Source organism: Etheostoma spectabile, chromosome 9 (genome assembly GCF_008692095.1).
Source record: "Etheostoma spectabile isolate EspeVRDwgs_2016 chromosome 9, UIUC_Espe_1.0, whole genome shotgun sequence".
Lineage (NCBI taxonomy): Eukaryota > Metazoa > Chordata > Actinopteri > Perciformes > Percidae > Etheostoma > Etheostoma spectabile.
In genome coordinates this window covers 18,160,277-18,174,137 of record NC_045741.1, presented here as the reverse complement: position 1 = coordinate 18,174,137, position 13,861 = coordinate 18,160,277, and the positions used below count along the sequence as shown (strand labels likewise).

The window sequence follows — 13,861 nt, the reverse complement described above, 5'->3', positions numbered from 1 at the left end:
CAAGATCTCTTGTTTTCATCTGGAAGATACTTGTCCACTCTGGCTGTGCCATCCTGTCAGTGCCAGTGTTGCTAGTGAATGAGGAAAAGACAAAACACTGACAGCTGATCTGCAAGCTTGTGAGAATGACTCATCCTGACTATAGAGTCTGGGGAAAATGAAACTTAAAAGTGTAAACATGGTTTTCCTTAAGTTTCAGTTCTAGTTTTACAACATGAAAAGAATGAGAAATGGCAAGTTTGTTTTTAAGGGGCATTTAAGCGTATAAAACATTTGTCACTAGATTGTTTAATTTCTGGAAAGCCTGTTTATACAGAGAAATATAGAGAGGGAAAGCTTGTTTGTGTTTGGGGGTGGCCTGGTAGCTCAACCGGGTTGAGCATGCGCCCATGTACGGAGACTCAGTCCTTGCTGCAGCAGGCTGGGTCAGGCTGTCATTTGCTGCATGTCATCCCTCTCTCTCTCCACTTACCTGTCTTAAGCCATCCTATACAATAAAGGCAAAACATTTTTAAATTGTGTGTGAATTGTGTGTTTTGGGAGAAGGTCAACTGAAGGTTTTAACTTTTTTAAACTTTTAATTTACTAATATTTACTTACTTACTTACTGCCCGTCACCCCTACCAGGGTATGGCCGCCAACAACAACAACAACAGCTTCCAGAGTCTCTGTCCTGGGCCATTTTCTCTAACTGGTTCCAGGTGTAGCCCATCTGGTGGTGTCAGCCTCAAGGTCGCGTCGCCAGGTGTTTCTGGCGACCTCTCTCCCGTTTGCCTTGTAGGTTCCACCGCAACGCCTGTAGGATGCTGGTTGGTGGTTTTCGCCGGTATGCCCTATCCAGCCCATCTCCTTTCCTGATTTCTCTTCGGCAGGGAGTTGGCACGTCCTTTCCGGAGGTTGGTATACTGATGGTGTCAGGCCATCGGATCTGGAGAATTTTCTGAGGCAGGTGTTGATGAAGGTCTGAACTTTTCTGATGGTAGTCTTATTTATCCTCCAGGTCTCTGCCATACAGTAAGACTGACTTTACGTTGGAGTTGAATATGGATCTTGGTGGTCATGACAGCTTCTGGGGTCAGATGTTCTTGGCGGGCGAAGGCGGCTCTTGCTTTACCAATCCTGCCTTAATCTGCGTCTGTACTGCCCTGTGGTCAATGATGCTTCCCAAGTATGGAAGGACTGCGCTTTTCCAGGGGGGTCCCTTCAGAGTGATGGGTTCTGGTGTTTGCGGAATTGGTCTTTAGGATCTGGTCTTGTCCCTGTGGTGATTAGGCCGATTGCTGTGACAAGGTTGCCACTACATTTGTCTTCTCTTGCATCTGCTGCTGGCTGTGGGAAAGTAGTGCCAGATCATCGGCGAAGTCTAAGTCGTCGAGCTGGCTCCACAGAGTCCAATACTAATATATCACACACATAATAAATGTGTGGATTAACTCCCAAGTGAAGGACTACAAGATAAATGAAACTGAAACCTTTTACCATAGTAGTGATGCAACACTGCCACTTGTTGGTATTTTGCTGCCTTATCTTCTATGTATGTCTTCTGTCTTGCAGGAGATGAAAACTAATTTATGCTATGATTTTATTCAAACAAATGGCATAATTTGTAAGTAGTAATAAGTAATTTTACTTTACTGTAATTGATCCACTCTCATCATTTCCACAATGAAATGGATATGCAGTCACTTCTTAAACATTTCTACCTTCCTCTCCTGTGCATGATATTTCAACTTAAAGGCCCTATTTAACTACTGTTCTGTTTGTCATTAGAAACAGGAGATTAAAAGTGTTTATCAGAATTAATGTGCAATATGTATTATTATTATTATTATTATTATTATTATACATAGCCAATATCATGACTGCCCTCACTGTTTACACAGTATCCTGAGTCACATTCAGCTATTAGTGAAAGAACTACTGTTATGGTTTTTATCCGGTTTCTGTATCCTGTTTTCTGTTGTTTTTGTGTGGTGGTTTCTGTCTAATGTTCTGTTTTCCTGTTATGTATGGTCTGTGGGCGTTTCTAATACCAAGTAGCAAAGAACGGACTTGTGTTCTTGGGGAGACCGTACTTGTAGCTGTTGGAAGACAGAACTCGCAAGTTCAGAAGCAGACAAAACGCTGTTGGCAGTTTTGAGACGAAGCGTTCTTCCGTTATTGCGCAACACCCCAGCAAAGAGGGCGCTTGCCACTTTATAGTTAGCTTGTGTGTGGTATTCATAATAAAGCAAGGACGGTCACCCTTCACACCGCCTTGTTGTTCTGTTGTTCAGTCTTCTAGGTTTATTTAAAGTGCTATTAAGTATCACGGGCCATAACTATATAAATACCGACACAACGGCGGGGAAAAAATCCTTGTAACATTGTTCGGGATTCAATTTTAATTGAAAGCAGAAAAGACGTTAAACTAGGATTAAAATTATAGATGGATGGGTAAAGTTAGTCACTGCAGTCTGTATACGTTACCGAGAAGCAGAAGAGGAGCCCGAGAGGGAGGAGAGCCAGGATGAAGAGGACAGTATATATGACAGCGGAAAAAATTGTTTAAAATATTACAATATTTAGACCGCTTTGCTGCAGTGGTCTGTCTAAATGTGGGGCCAGAGGGGTGTCTAGACGTGGGGCCAGAGGGGGCTGTGAGCTGACTGACTGACGGCTCGCGAGAGTCATCCCCGGCTGGCGTAGCAAGCTCGCCCGCGGGGTTTGCGGAGCTTTCAAACTCGAAGGCTTTTTAATTCACCATCAATTTTCGTTGAACTGCCTATATTCAAAATCTACACAGCTGATTTCTCGCCTTAAACATCTTAAAAATGATTTTTTGATTTAATATAGACGTAAATTGTGAAAATATGGGTACCGGAAACCATAAGCGCTTTACACCCGAATTGAATGCTGGGATACCTGCCGGCCAAGTTCACACAAGTCACCATCCGATGTATCCCGGTAAAATGGCGTGTCGAGATCACATCGGGGATTTAACTTGTCTTGGCGAAATGCTAACTTGTGTATTGGGTCAGTACTTTGGCCACCAAACTGACGTTTCACAAGGACACAGGACACAAGTCATGAAGAACACATATTGAGAAACGCCCTGTGTCTCGTCTTGTCTTTAGTTTTATTCCTGTGTTTCCCACTCCTGTGATTACCTGATGTTTTCCACCTGGTTCCCAGCCCTTGTCACTGCCTCTCGTTATCTGTTACCCTGTGTATTTAGTATCGTGCTCCCCTCGTTCTTGTCAGTAGTTTTGACTGTCTCTTTTGTTCTTGTTCTTGTTCTTGTCTTGTTCTGTTCCAGATGTTGGCTTTGATTTTTTTTTTTTCCTTTTCCCTGAGTCTCTGTTCCGTGTGAGTTTTTCACTTGGGACTATTTGCATTTTAAATTTTGGACTTTGTTCCTGGATTTTTGGTTTCCTTTTGTATGATAAATTTCTTTTTGGAACAAATCCTTAACATTCTCGCCTGCCGGCCTCTTCCCTGCGTTCTTGTCTCTCTTCGATGAACACTGTAACAACTACAAGTGCAAGTAAATGGTGCTTAACATTGCTCGTTTATATATATATGTGTGTTACATTATCCCAGTTTTCAAATTTTTTGTAAATGTATGTTTTTGAATTGTTTATACAAATAATAAATATATTAGACCAATTTAGTTAACACGCACACCATGAATCACAAACACATTAAGTTTATTCCTTGCATAAGCTTGATTATCTAACAAAGATCTGCTAAGAAGAGGTTGTTTAATGCTTTTAAAAGACAAAATAAATTTTAAAGAAAAATGACAACAGGAACAACAAATTATTCATGAAAGCATATATGAACTTTATCATTATATAAAAAGATGCAGCAATACAAAGTAACAGAATGACAGAAGGGAAAGTGTAGTACAACTGCGCTTTGTAATATGACTTTGTCTTTGGACAGATGCCTTGCATACAGGCCTCACAATGAGCAGGCTCATGGGGACTTTTGGCATCAAAGCTTATAAGGGCCTTTTCTTTCTGCCCAGTCTTCATTGTAGCATTTGATTCTCATCTTCTCCACCAGATTGCAGGAGGGGTTTGATGTCTCTGAAGTGAACTTGGCTTCTCCATGGAGCAGTGCTGCAAATCTTACAGTTTTGACGGAAGGCCTCACTTGACAACACCCTGCCTGTTTGCCAGGCGCATGTTGCCGACCACCATCACCTTGGAAGACCAGTGTCTTCCACACTCGCTGCAGTGGAACCATAACAAAATGACAACCAACCAAAGTTACACTGGAAACTCAAGGATTAGCTATAGGAACATTTGGAGACAGAATAATCTCTGACATTTTTGCAAACCTAGTGTCTTTGGCTCATCAACTGAGGTCAAACTCTACCACTACATTATTTCTCTGTCAATATAACATAACTCAACCATCTTTTGTCACACTAGACATGGCATTACCTTACTGTACATTGATACCCTGAACCCTAACCTACCATTACCCAAATCTAACGTTAACCCAAAACGTCTGTACCCTAAGTAAATGGTTTGCATTGTGGGGACCAGTTTCCCCCCAGAATAAACATTAGTAAGTCACCATAATGTGACCGTGGGATTTTACACTCAAACCTTAATAAACCTAAAACATCCACTGTCTAAACCATGATTTAACAGTTATTAACCTGGCATATACCATGGTGTGTATACAAATCCACCACAGTTTTAACATTAGTCCATCACACTAACCGTGCACTTGTGTAAACAATAGCCTTCTCCAGCCCGGTTGTTGCCGGTTGGGCACAATACTTTCATCAAACTCCAGGCGCCAGGAGTCTTTAAGATTCTTTGCTGTAGTCTGGAAGATACTTGTCCCCTCTGGCGCCGCCATCCTGTCAGTTCCAGTGGTGCTGGTGAATCAGGAAGATACAAAACACTGACAGCTGTTCTGCACAGTAAACACACAACTTTTGAGAATAAGTCATCAAGCCTAGGTTGAGAGACCATAAAGGGTTCAATACAGAGTAATGGAAAATGAAACGAAGTGTACACCTGGTTTCCTTAAGTTTCGGGTGTAGTTTTGTTTTTCTTCAAAGCACTCACTAGGTGAGGACTGCAAAAGAAATGAAACAAACATTTTCCAGTTGTATTCATGCAACATTGCCCTATCCACTTTGTCTTTTAAATACATGGCATAATTTTGCAGAAGTAATTTTAAGCTGTTAAAATAGATCCACTATCATTGTGTTTCCATGTGAACAATCACTCCTACAATATCTACCTCCTCTACTGTGCATGGTTCTATTTCAACTTTAAGTTTTTAAATTTAAATTTTGGTATTGTAAGTTTTACATCATCCTGGCCTGTATAGTCAATACCAAATGCAATACATCTCACCATGTTCAACAATTAGCTGCAATAACATCGACAATAGGCTTTCTGACACATGCACAACCGATCTGGAATTCAAAATGAGTTCATTTAATTGTTCTAATATATCTCATGTTTCAAATTGAATTATTGAATCTGTGTTATTTGACCGTGGTGCAGTCCGGCTCTTCATTTAACTACTCATGTTGGATTGGTAAAAATCTTGATTCAGATAGTGTAAGTTGGTCTATATGATATCATAAAAGGTACAGTGAATGTGGAAATACCTTTATTTTTGGTGATTGAAATCCAACCTTCCTATCTTAGCCAAAACAAGCAAGATGGAGAATACTGATTATGAGAATGTGCCAGGATAGTGCTATCCCTATGTTATCAAAGCTGGAGATGGAGCTTTAAAGCCAGTAAGTAGTCAATTTCCTTCTGCAATCAGTGCACTTTTGTGCTGCTTTTCTCAGGTAAGTGAAGCCAAATGAGATGTTCTGATTTGGCTGCAGTTGATGAGGCCTTGCCTTGAAAGCAGGAGTTCAGAAATCATGATGCAGATGGTGGTGAATTGGCTCATGTGTTACATTTGTGGATCCCACTGGACTGATACCAGTGCGAAAGTAAAGGCAAGGAGCTGAAATGAAAAAGACTTTACTACAATCGATTTAGCTAAACGTAAACAAATACTAATTAAGTGGTTTAACTAGCCTACGCCATGAAGTTAGGTAAACGATGCCAGTACAAACGTATTTACGTATATCTATTTTGAAACCGGAAGATAAGAAATAACGTCGCTATGGTAACGGATGAAACTCTGCAACAATTAGCGTGTTAGCAAGTCTGACTTCTTAACTTTTTTTATTGAAATACAAACGTGTTGTGCCATTTTAACATTAACCGTTAAGATTGGTGCAATGAACGTAGATAACGTGGCAAGCTTTTCTGGGCGTCAATACTGTGTTAGCTAAGCAATAGCTGTAGGATAATGTCTGGTGAGGGAAATGTCTCAGTCACCAGCGTAATGTTGGTAACATGCATGACTCAGCACAGAGCTACAGTAGAGGTGATATTTGTCTTGATTTCAACTCATGACATGGTTATTACTGATGAGATGAGTAGAAAGCAACACACAACCACGTTGTTATCTCCTTGTGGTTAGGGAGAAAGTTCAATCAAAGGTCCCATGGCATGAAAATTTCACTTTGAGTTTTTAACATTATATGCGGCTAGAAATGGCGATAGATGTAAACCGAGCCGGGTGTTCTGCTCTGCCTTTAGCAAATGAAAGTTCGATGGGCTGATTTGGAATCTTGCTTCTTATGAGGTCATAAGGGGCAAGGTTACTTCCCCTTACTCTACTTTGCCCACAAGAGAGTTTGGCCTACCGAGAGCACAAGCAAAACAAGCAAAGTGGCAGTTGGTCAAGCTGCCATTCTGGTCAGCACTTAACTCCGATGCTATGGACGCTACGGGAGTATACTGAACCGTCGGGAAACAGAACAGGCACCCAAGTCAGACAGAACTACATTCGAACGTTACACCTCTGTTAGAGTTACCGTCCCTTAGCTTTAACCGTCTTTACAGTTTGCTAAATTTACCCTACAAAAGGGGGAGAAGGCACCTAAAGTACTAATAGTAATTTAAAAATGTGGTAGCATGGATATGGACGGGAACTCGTGAGTTGGAAGTGGTATGTCGCGATTCTGCCTTTTCACTCAAAGACACAGGTTTGGGGATCTGTGTTGCAATTTTGGTTTCATATATTCATATATGTTACAGTCTATACAGTATTGATTATGCTGATGGCGCTAAAAAAAAACAGTATTCCTCAGGGTCTTAAAAAGTCTAAAATTCTGAACTTTAACTTTAAGGCCTTAAAATGTCTTAAAAACGGCATATGTTCAAGTTTAACCCTTTCTGCTGGCCGCAGAAAGAAAAAAATGAGGCAGATTCTAGACTAGAGTCTTGTTTGGAACGAAACCAGCAGCACGCTGCCTTCAGAACGTTTGTTGATGTGTTGTAGTTCTTTCTGGGGGATATGGTGTTGGTACATACGTGGTGATAAAACTACAAATCCCATGATAAATGCAATTCCTGCCCAAGAAATACCTCTGCGTTCTCCTCAGAATAAACCAGCCCACCTGTAAAACAATATGCTTATATATGACTAAAGAGACAAGTGAGCATAAGTGATCAAGCTTAGCTGAATCAATTAGTCAAATGACTCATTCCGATTACATATATGCCAAAGTGAGTTTTGCCGCTCTATTTCTGGTTGTGAGTGTAGATCAATTATCTGCTGTCCGAAGTGGTGGAGAAGGAAAAGACAAGGTACTGAGCTTGATTCTTAATTGACAAAATGCCAAAAAACAACAAAAGGTGTGCCAAAAAACAGTCAAATTAAATTAAAGACAAAAACAAAGAGACCAGATGAACTGAAACCAAGGGAAAAAATCAAGAAACAGGCGAGAAATACACAGCACACTGGAACTCAAAAAAACACAAAATGATCTGACAAAGGACAGAGGAGGACAAAGACTAAATACACAGAGTAACAAGGAAACAAGAGGTGACACAAGGGCTGAGAAACATCAGGCAATTACAAGGGTGGGAAAACACAGGAGGTAAAACAAGACAAGCGGCACAGAAAACCAGACTATCACAATAAAACAGGAAACAGAGCAAATACAAAACAAGACCAAAAAAAACAATCATAAATCAATACAGACATAATATTTATGTAAAATACTTAACAGATGTTTACTTTAACTTAATTACAATGTACCATTTATTTTTCATATTAGCGATTTACCCTGTGAGATCACATTTGTAATCAGATAATCATTTTTTTTGAGAAAACAAGAAAATTCAATTGTAATTTTTAAATAAAAATAGAAACAAGATTTTTGAAAATTAACGGTGCCATTTCTAGAATTAATCGGGAAATATGAAAGTGCTTGAATGTAACGATTTTGTAACTTTGTGTTAATAAGTAATAGCAGGTGCAGTGTTATGGGTTGGGGTTTTGTTGGGGTTATTTTCCTGTTTGGCCTTCCCTGTGTTTTTGTCCAGTTTTCCCCTACTGGTGTCGTACATTCTCTTGTGTTTCCATGCTGTGTATGTTCTGTTTCCTGTTTTATTTTTTAGTCTGCTTCCTGTCTGGTCTTGTCTTGTCCAGCTTCGCTTTGTTTGTCTGATTGTCCAGCCCCACCCTAATGTGTTTCATGATGTTCACGTTCCTCATTACCTCATTACCTCTTGATTACCCCAGTGTTTCCTCTGCTTCTGTTAGATCATTCCAGTTGTGCGTCCCACCATTGTGTCCTGTCAGCCTGTTGCTGTGGAGAATCCTGTCCAGATATTCCTTGGGATCTTCCTGTGCTTTTACCTGTTTGTGTTTTTTGTTCCCAGGCCTGTTTAGGACTATTCCCCTGTTGTGTTTTTTGGACTCTTCCTGGAGTTGCCTTCCCAGTGCTCCCTGAGACTTGTTGGACTGTTTTATGCCCTTGTGGTTGCTCTTTGGTTACAATAAATGAGCCTGTGTTTGCCGCCAACCCGCATCTTGGTCCTCCTTCTCTGCCACCATCACATGCAGATAGATTTCCCGACACAGACACCTACAACACACACACACACACACACACACACACACACACACAAACCACACACACCACACACACACACACACACACACACAACACACACACCACACACACACACACACACACACACCACACCACACACACACACACACACACAGCAGGCCCAGTTAGGAGGAGGACACAGTTAAAGTTTCATAGCACCTACAATTATTCACCTCATATGTATTAGTTATGTGTAAGGGAGGGGGGACCAGAGACCCAAACTTACATAAGGGTGTAATTACCCTGATGAAGCATTGGCAGATGTTATACAAATAATTCATATAAGGCAACTCCATAGAAACCTGATTGCATCTCCCAGGCTAAAATGAAGTGCAGAAAACTAAGTGCCCTACCTAATGTTGTGAACCATTACTAATTTGGTAACCAACATGTTGATGTGAGTGATGGCTGCAATGGTTTTGCATTGAAACAAGTAGATACAAGTTGAAAGCTCGGATGGTGTTTTTCTCCTTGCTAATTTGTTTAACGTGCTCTCAGCACAATGCGAGGAGGCACTGTGTTGTTAAATGGACCTGTGGAGGAAAAAGGGACTTCACCTTGAGTTCATTTGTGGTGATCTAGTTCTAAAGCAACACCATTTGATGAATGTCAGAACCCGAGACAAGAGTCCCATACAGCATTGGTGGGCTCTCAGTATTTGGAAGTGTACTCTTGATTTCTAAGGCAGTTAATCACTGTGATAATGAATGAAAAGACTATAAAAACTTGTAAATCAATAAAAGTGCGTGGATTATGTAGTACCTTGCATTCCTGATTAATTAGTTGTTGGGGGATGTTTAAAAAAAAAAATATTGTTACTGTAGATTTAATAAAGCTTTTTTTGGAACATACTATGGTGGCCGGGAAGTGCAATACAACATTACAAAGTGTGAACACTTTTAAAAAGAACACAACAAATTTACATTTAAAAAAACAAAGAACAAGACGCAAACAGTTTTACAAGTCCCAGAACAAATTTGAAAAACAACAGATTCTTCACGGAAAGGGAATGTACCAGATACCGGAAGTGACACAGAATTCTAAGGTAAAAGGTGTTGTGGGGCACGGCAATTTGGATGTCGTTGTGGAGTAAATGGCGTAAATGAAGTTTTGGTGACCAAACATGGACATAGATGGATTTACGTAAAGTACTGTGGCTTGAATGTGGACAAACACAATAATAACCCAACAGTGATGTCACTATTTCATGTTATGTGTGCAAAACCTTGGTGCATCCCATGAGACTGAGGACTGATTGCGGCACTGAGAACGGCATATGGCTGCAATTCATGTACCCTACGCCACCATCACAGTGACTCTGCTCTGGAGCGTCGCAGCCACATGTACGGCTCATCTATAAATAACCAGTGTATTGAGTCCTGGTGGCCTATATTTAGAAGGGGAGGTGAGTGAACCTTCATGAAGGCTCATTGCATCTTTGGTCATTCAATTTTCTCTCAAGAAAAAATAGGAAAAAAAAAAAACCAGCACAAATAAAAATCAAAAAAATGTGAAAAAAATTCTGCCTGTCAAGGAAAGTAGTTGCTCGAAAAAAAAATCGAATGACCAAAAGATTCACAACCAAAATTTCATTACGACTAACCTTTAATTTTATCATTCAAACGTGTATAACTTAAAAGTATAACTAAAATGTGTATCATTTCTACAGGTCTCAGCTTGGATGGAGTTATTGCGGACCTTAGAGATGCGGATACTTAACGGGGGTCATGAGCATCAGTGTCTCTCATCTGTCTGACTATCAGCTCACACAACTCTCTCTTCTTAGTATGGCATATATTCAGAAGTCGTGTGGAGTAATTACCTCATCTGAAGAGTCCATGTTTTTTAATCCTTCAGGTCCTCCTTGGTACTAGCAACTGCGTGGAAGGCGTGTTGGGGTGTGTGCGTGATCAAGGAAGCTTTTATGGATAACCAACAGTGTTGTTGGCATTAACTTAGAATTCCTTATTAGGGGTTACAGAAATTACGCACTATAGCTTTAAGTTATTTGCTAAATGTAAATTAAGAGATCAGCGCTAAGGCAGTCAGATCTAGTAAAGCCATGGCAATTGTGCAAGGTGAATAAAAGAATGTGGGGGATTTAGTGTTCTTATATCAAGATGCTATTGTAGATGTGACCTCTAACCACTCTGTGTTTTACATCAAGGTACAGAATTTTAATTGAGAGGGAGCTGAACTCTCACATAGCCAAAATGTGTAATTTGAGAAGCTTGGAGCCATCACAGCAAGCTACAGCCTCAATGAAGTGCAGTCTATTATCTTGCCGGGGAAAGAACAAAATTCAGGGTGCCTTCAAGATGGTTATGTCATGCAAATGTCCTACATGTGCCACCATTTGTGCTGGGGTGGGTGAGGGTTATGTCAAGTACGCTGAAAAAACATTTTAAGTAGATGTGCACCACAATAAGTGTGCTTTGGTGTTAGCTATGCAAAGGTGGGAAATCAACAGTGTACATATTAAATATAAGATAAAATGTGAAAAGCTTTCATTTTAGCCAGACTGTTGATGAGGGCAATTTTTTTGTGGCTGGTAGAAATGTTGAGTCAAAAAGATTACGCTAATGACACTAAACTAAAGTGGGCTGCAATTAACAATCTTTCATTCTCTTTTATCGTTTTAGTTCTAATTCTCTCTTTATTATCTTTCTCTTCCAAAGTGAATGTAATTCATTTTAATTTAAATGTAGAAAATGTGCCAACTACTGGAACCACGGGTGTTTGGCATTTTGTTTAAAAAACAAGTAAAACAGGTAGTGATTATCACAATAGTTGCAGATTAATTGACCAATCTATTAAGCTCTAAACTGAAGGTGGTAGAAAAAGACTATATTAAATTTTTTTCTTCAACCAATCAGCCCACGATGTTTTAGTCTTTTTCACATGACATAAATATATTTGAAAATAAGGCCTAAAAGTCTTAAATATCTTTAGAAATGATTACATTTAAAATTGGTACCTCCAACTCCATAAATCAACGATGGCACCATCTAGTGGATATATATGACAATATTTCATATAGAACTTCAAACTTAAACATTTATTCATCAGAACTAATGATTAAATGGCCTAAATATATGAAATGAATCAAAGTTTGCTTTTATCCGCTAATGTTTTAGTGCCTTGTTTTAAGACAAGTGTAAAAAAAATACAGTACTGTTTTTACAATGAAATTTATACGTAAATTGTACACAAAGACCTGGATAATTAGGGTTTGAAGTAACATGTTAATGAGAGGCAATCTGCAGGTATACAGTTATGATTTCAGAAACAATTGAAAAAGGAGATTTTTTTTGGTTATAGGCTTGTCTACTATTTACATGGTTATAGTACACATTTAGTTCCCTCATTAAAACAAGTTTGTGTTGTATTTTAAAAGAAACCTCAAACAAATGAAAGATCTCAAACTCTAATCTGAAATTGCATATTGCAAACAGTTTGGACCTGCACCTCATGAACAAATACTTGCCCCGTAACATTGATCCTCGCATCTACTGTAAATAAATATAAAAGGACAAAACATAGACCACACATATCATAGGTTGCATTTAGATCTAGGTCACTAACACACCTAGGAACAACACAGACTTGTTGTTCCACACCTCGGTAATCATCACCCATCTATTTGTTAACACCTCCACCTGTGGGAGCTTCAATCTCTTCGGTTCTCCAGCATTGTGTGCTCGCATTGAACCATGGGCAAGTTTTTTTATGCTTTGTTTATGTAAACTCCATAACTTGCTTTTTAAAAGACATTCAATGTTTACAGCCACCGTGCATATTCTGAACATTGTGTAGGTATCAAAGGTATTGTCTTGAATGGTTTGAGTCATACTTGACTGATAGGAGCTTCTCTGTTCATTAGCTGAACACTCTCGTCAGCTGCTCCTCTTACCTGCGGGGTCCTCAAGGCTCCATTCTGAGCCCTATCTCTTCTCACTGTACATGCTGCCATTGGGTTCCATTTTCAGAAACATAACATCTCCTATCATGTTTTTGCTGATGATGTCCAAATCTACTTGCCAATGAAATCTATAACCAAAGAGTCTGTGCGCCATGTTTGACTGCTTAAAGGAGGTAAAACCTGGAGGAGTTAAACTTCCTCACTCTAAACAAAATAAAACGAAATCATCACGTTTGACGTTCGGATGCTCTGGGGTGACCTTTTGGCATTTGGCCCTCAGCCTCCCAAAATCGATCATATTAAAAATTGGTGTTTTTTTATACCTCCTTTATTTTAGTAAACAAATCAGTGCAATGTCAAGACCAGTTTCTTCCAGTTAAGACTTATAGCCAAAATGAAAGCCAGCTTCTTCGAAAGACCTTGAAAAAGTCATTCATGCTTTTATCACTGCTTGGCTGGATTATTGTATTCTTATATGTGGGCTACACCAGAAACTTGGCTGATGCGCTTAGCCACATTCCATCAGAACACTGAGGTGTGTCAAATCAGTGCTCTTGGACGTCCCAGATCAAAGCTAAAAAATAAGGGCGATAGGGCCGTGCAGTGGGGCCCCCACCTATGGAACAACATCCCCATGCACACCTGGTTTCCTTAAGTTTCGGGTGTAGTTTTGTTTTCTCTTCAAAGCACTCACTAGTGAAGGACTGCAAAAGAAATGAAACAAACATTTTCCAGTTGTATTCATGCAACATTGCCCTATCCACTTTGTCTTTTTAAATACATGGCATAATTTTGCAGAAGTAATTTTAAGCTGTTAAAATAGATCCACTATCATTGTTGTTTCCATGTGAACAATCACTCCTACAATATCTACCTCCTCCTACTGTGCATGGTTCTATTTCAACTTTAAGTTTTTAAATTTTAAATTTTGGTATTGTAAGTTTTACATC

At 39.6% G+C, this 13,861-nt stretch overlaps 2 pseudogenes; both read right to left on the bottom strand.

Annotated features, from left to right (window-relative positions):
* LOC116695330 (receptor-transporting protein 3-like) overlaps window positions 1–130 on the bottom strand; it is a 1,227-nt pseudogene extending 1,097 nt beyond the window's left edge.
* The window catches only part of LOC116695329 (5-hydroxytryptamine receptor 3A-like), a 176,825-nt pseudogene that overhangs the window by 88,219 nt on the left and 74,745 nt on the right, over window positions 1–13,861 (bottom strand).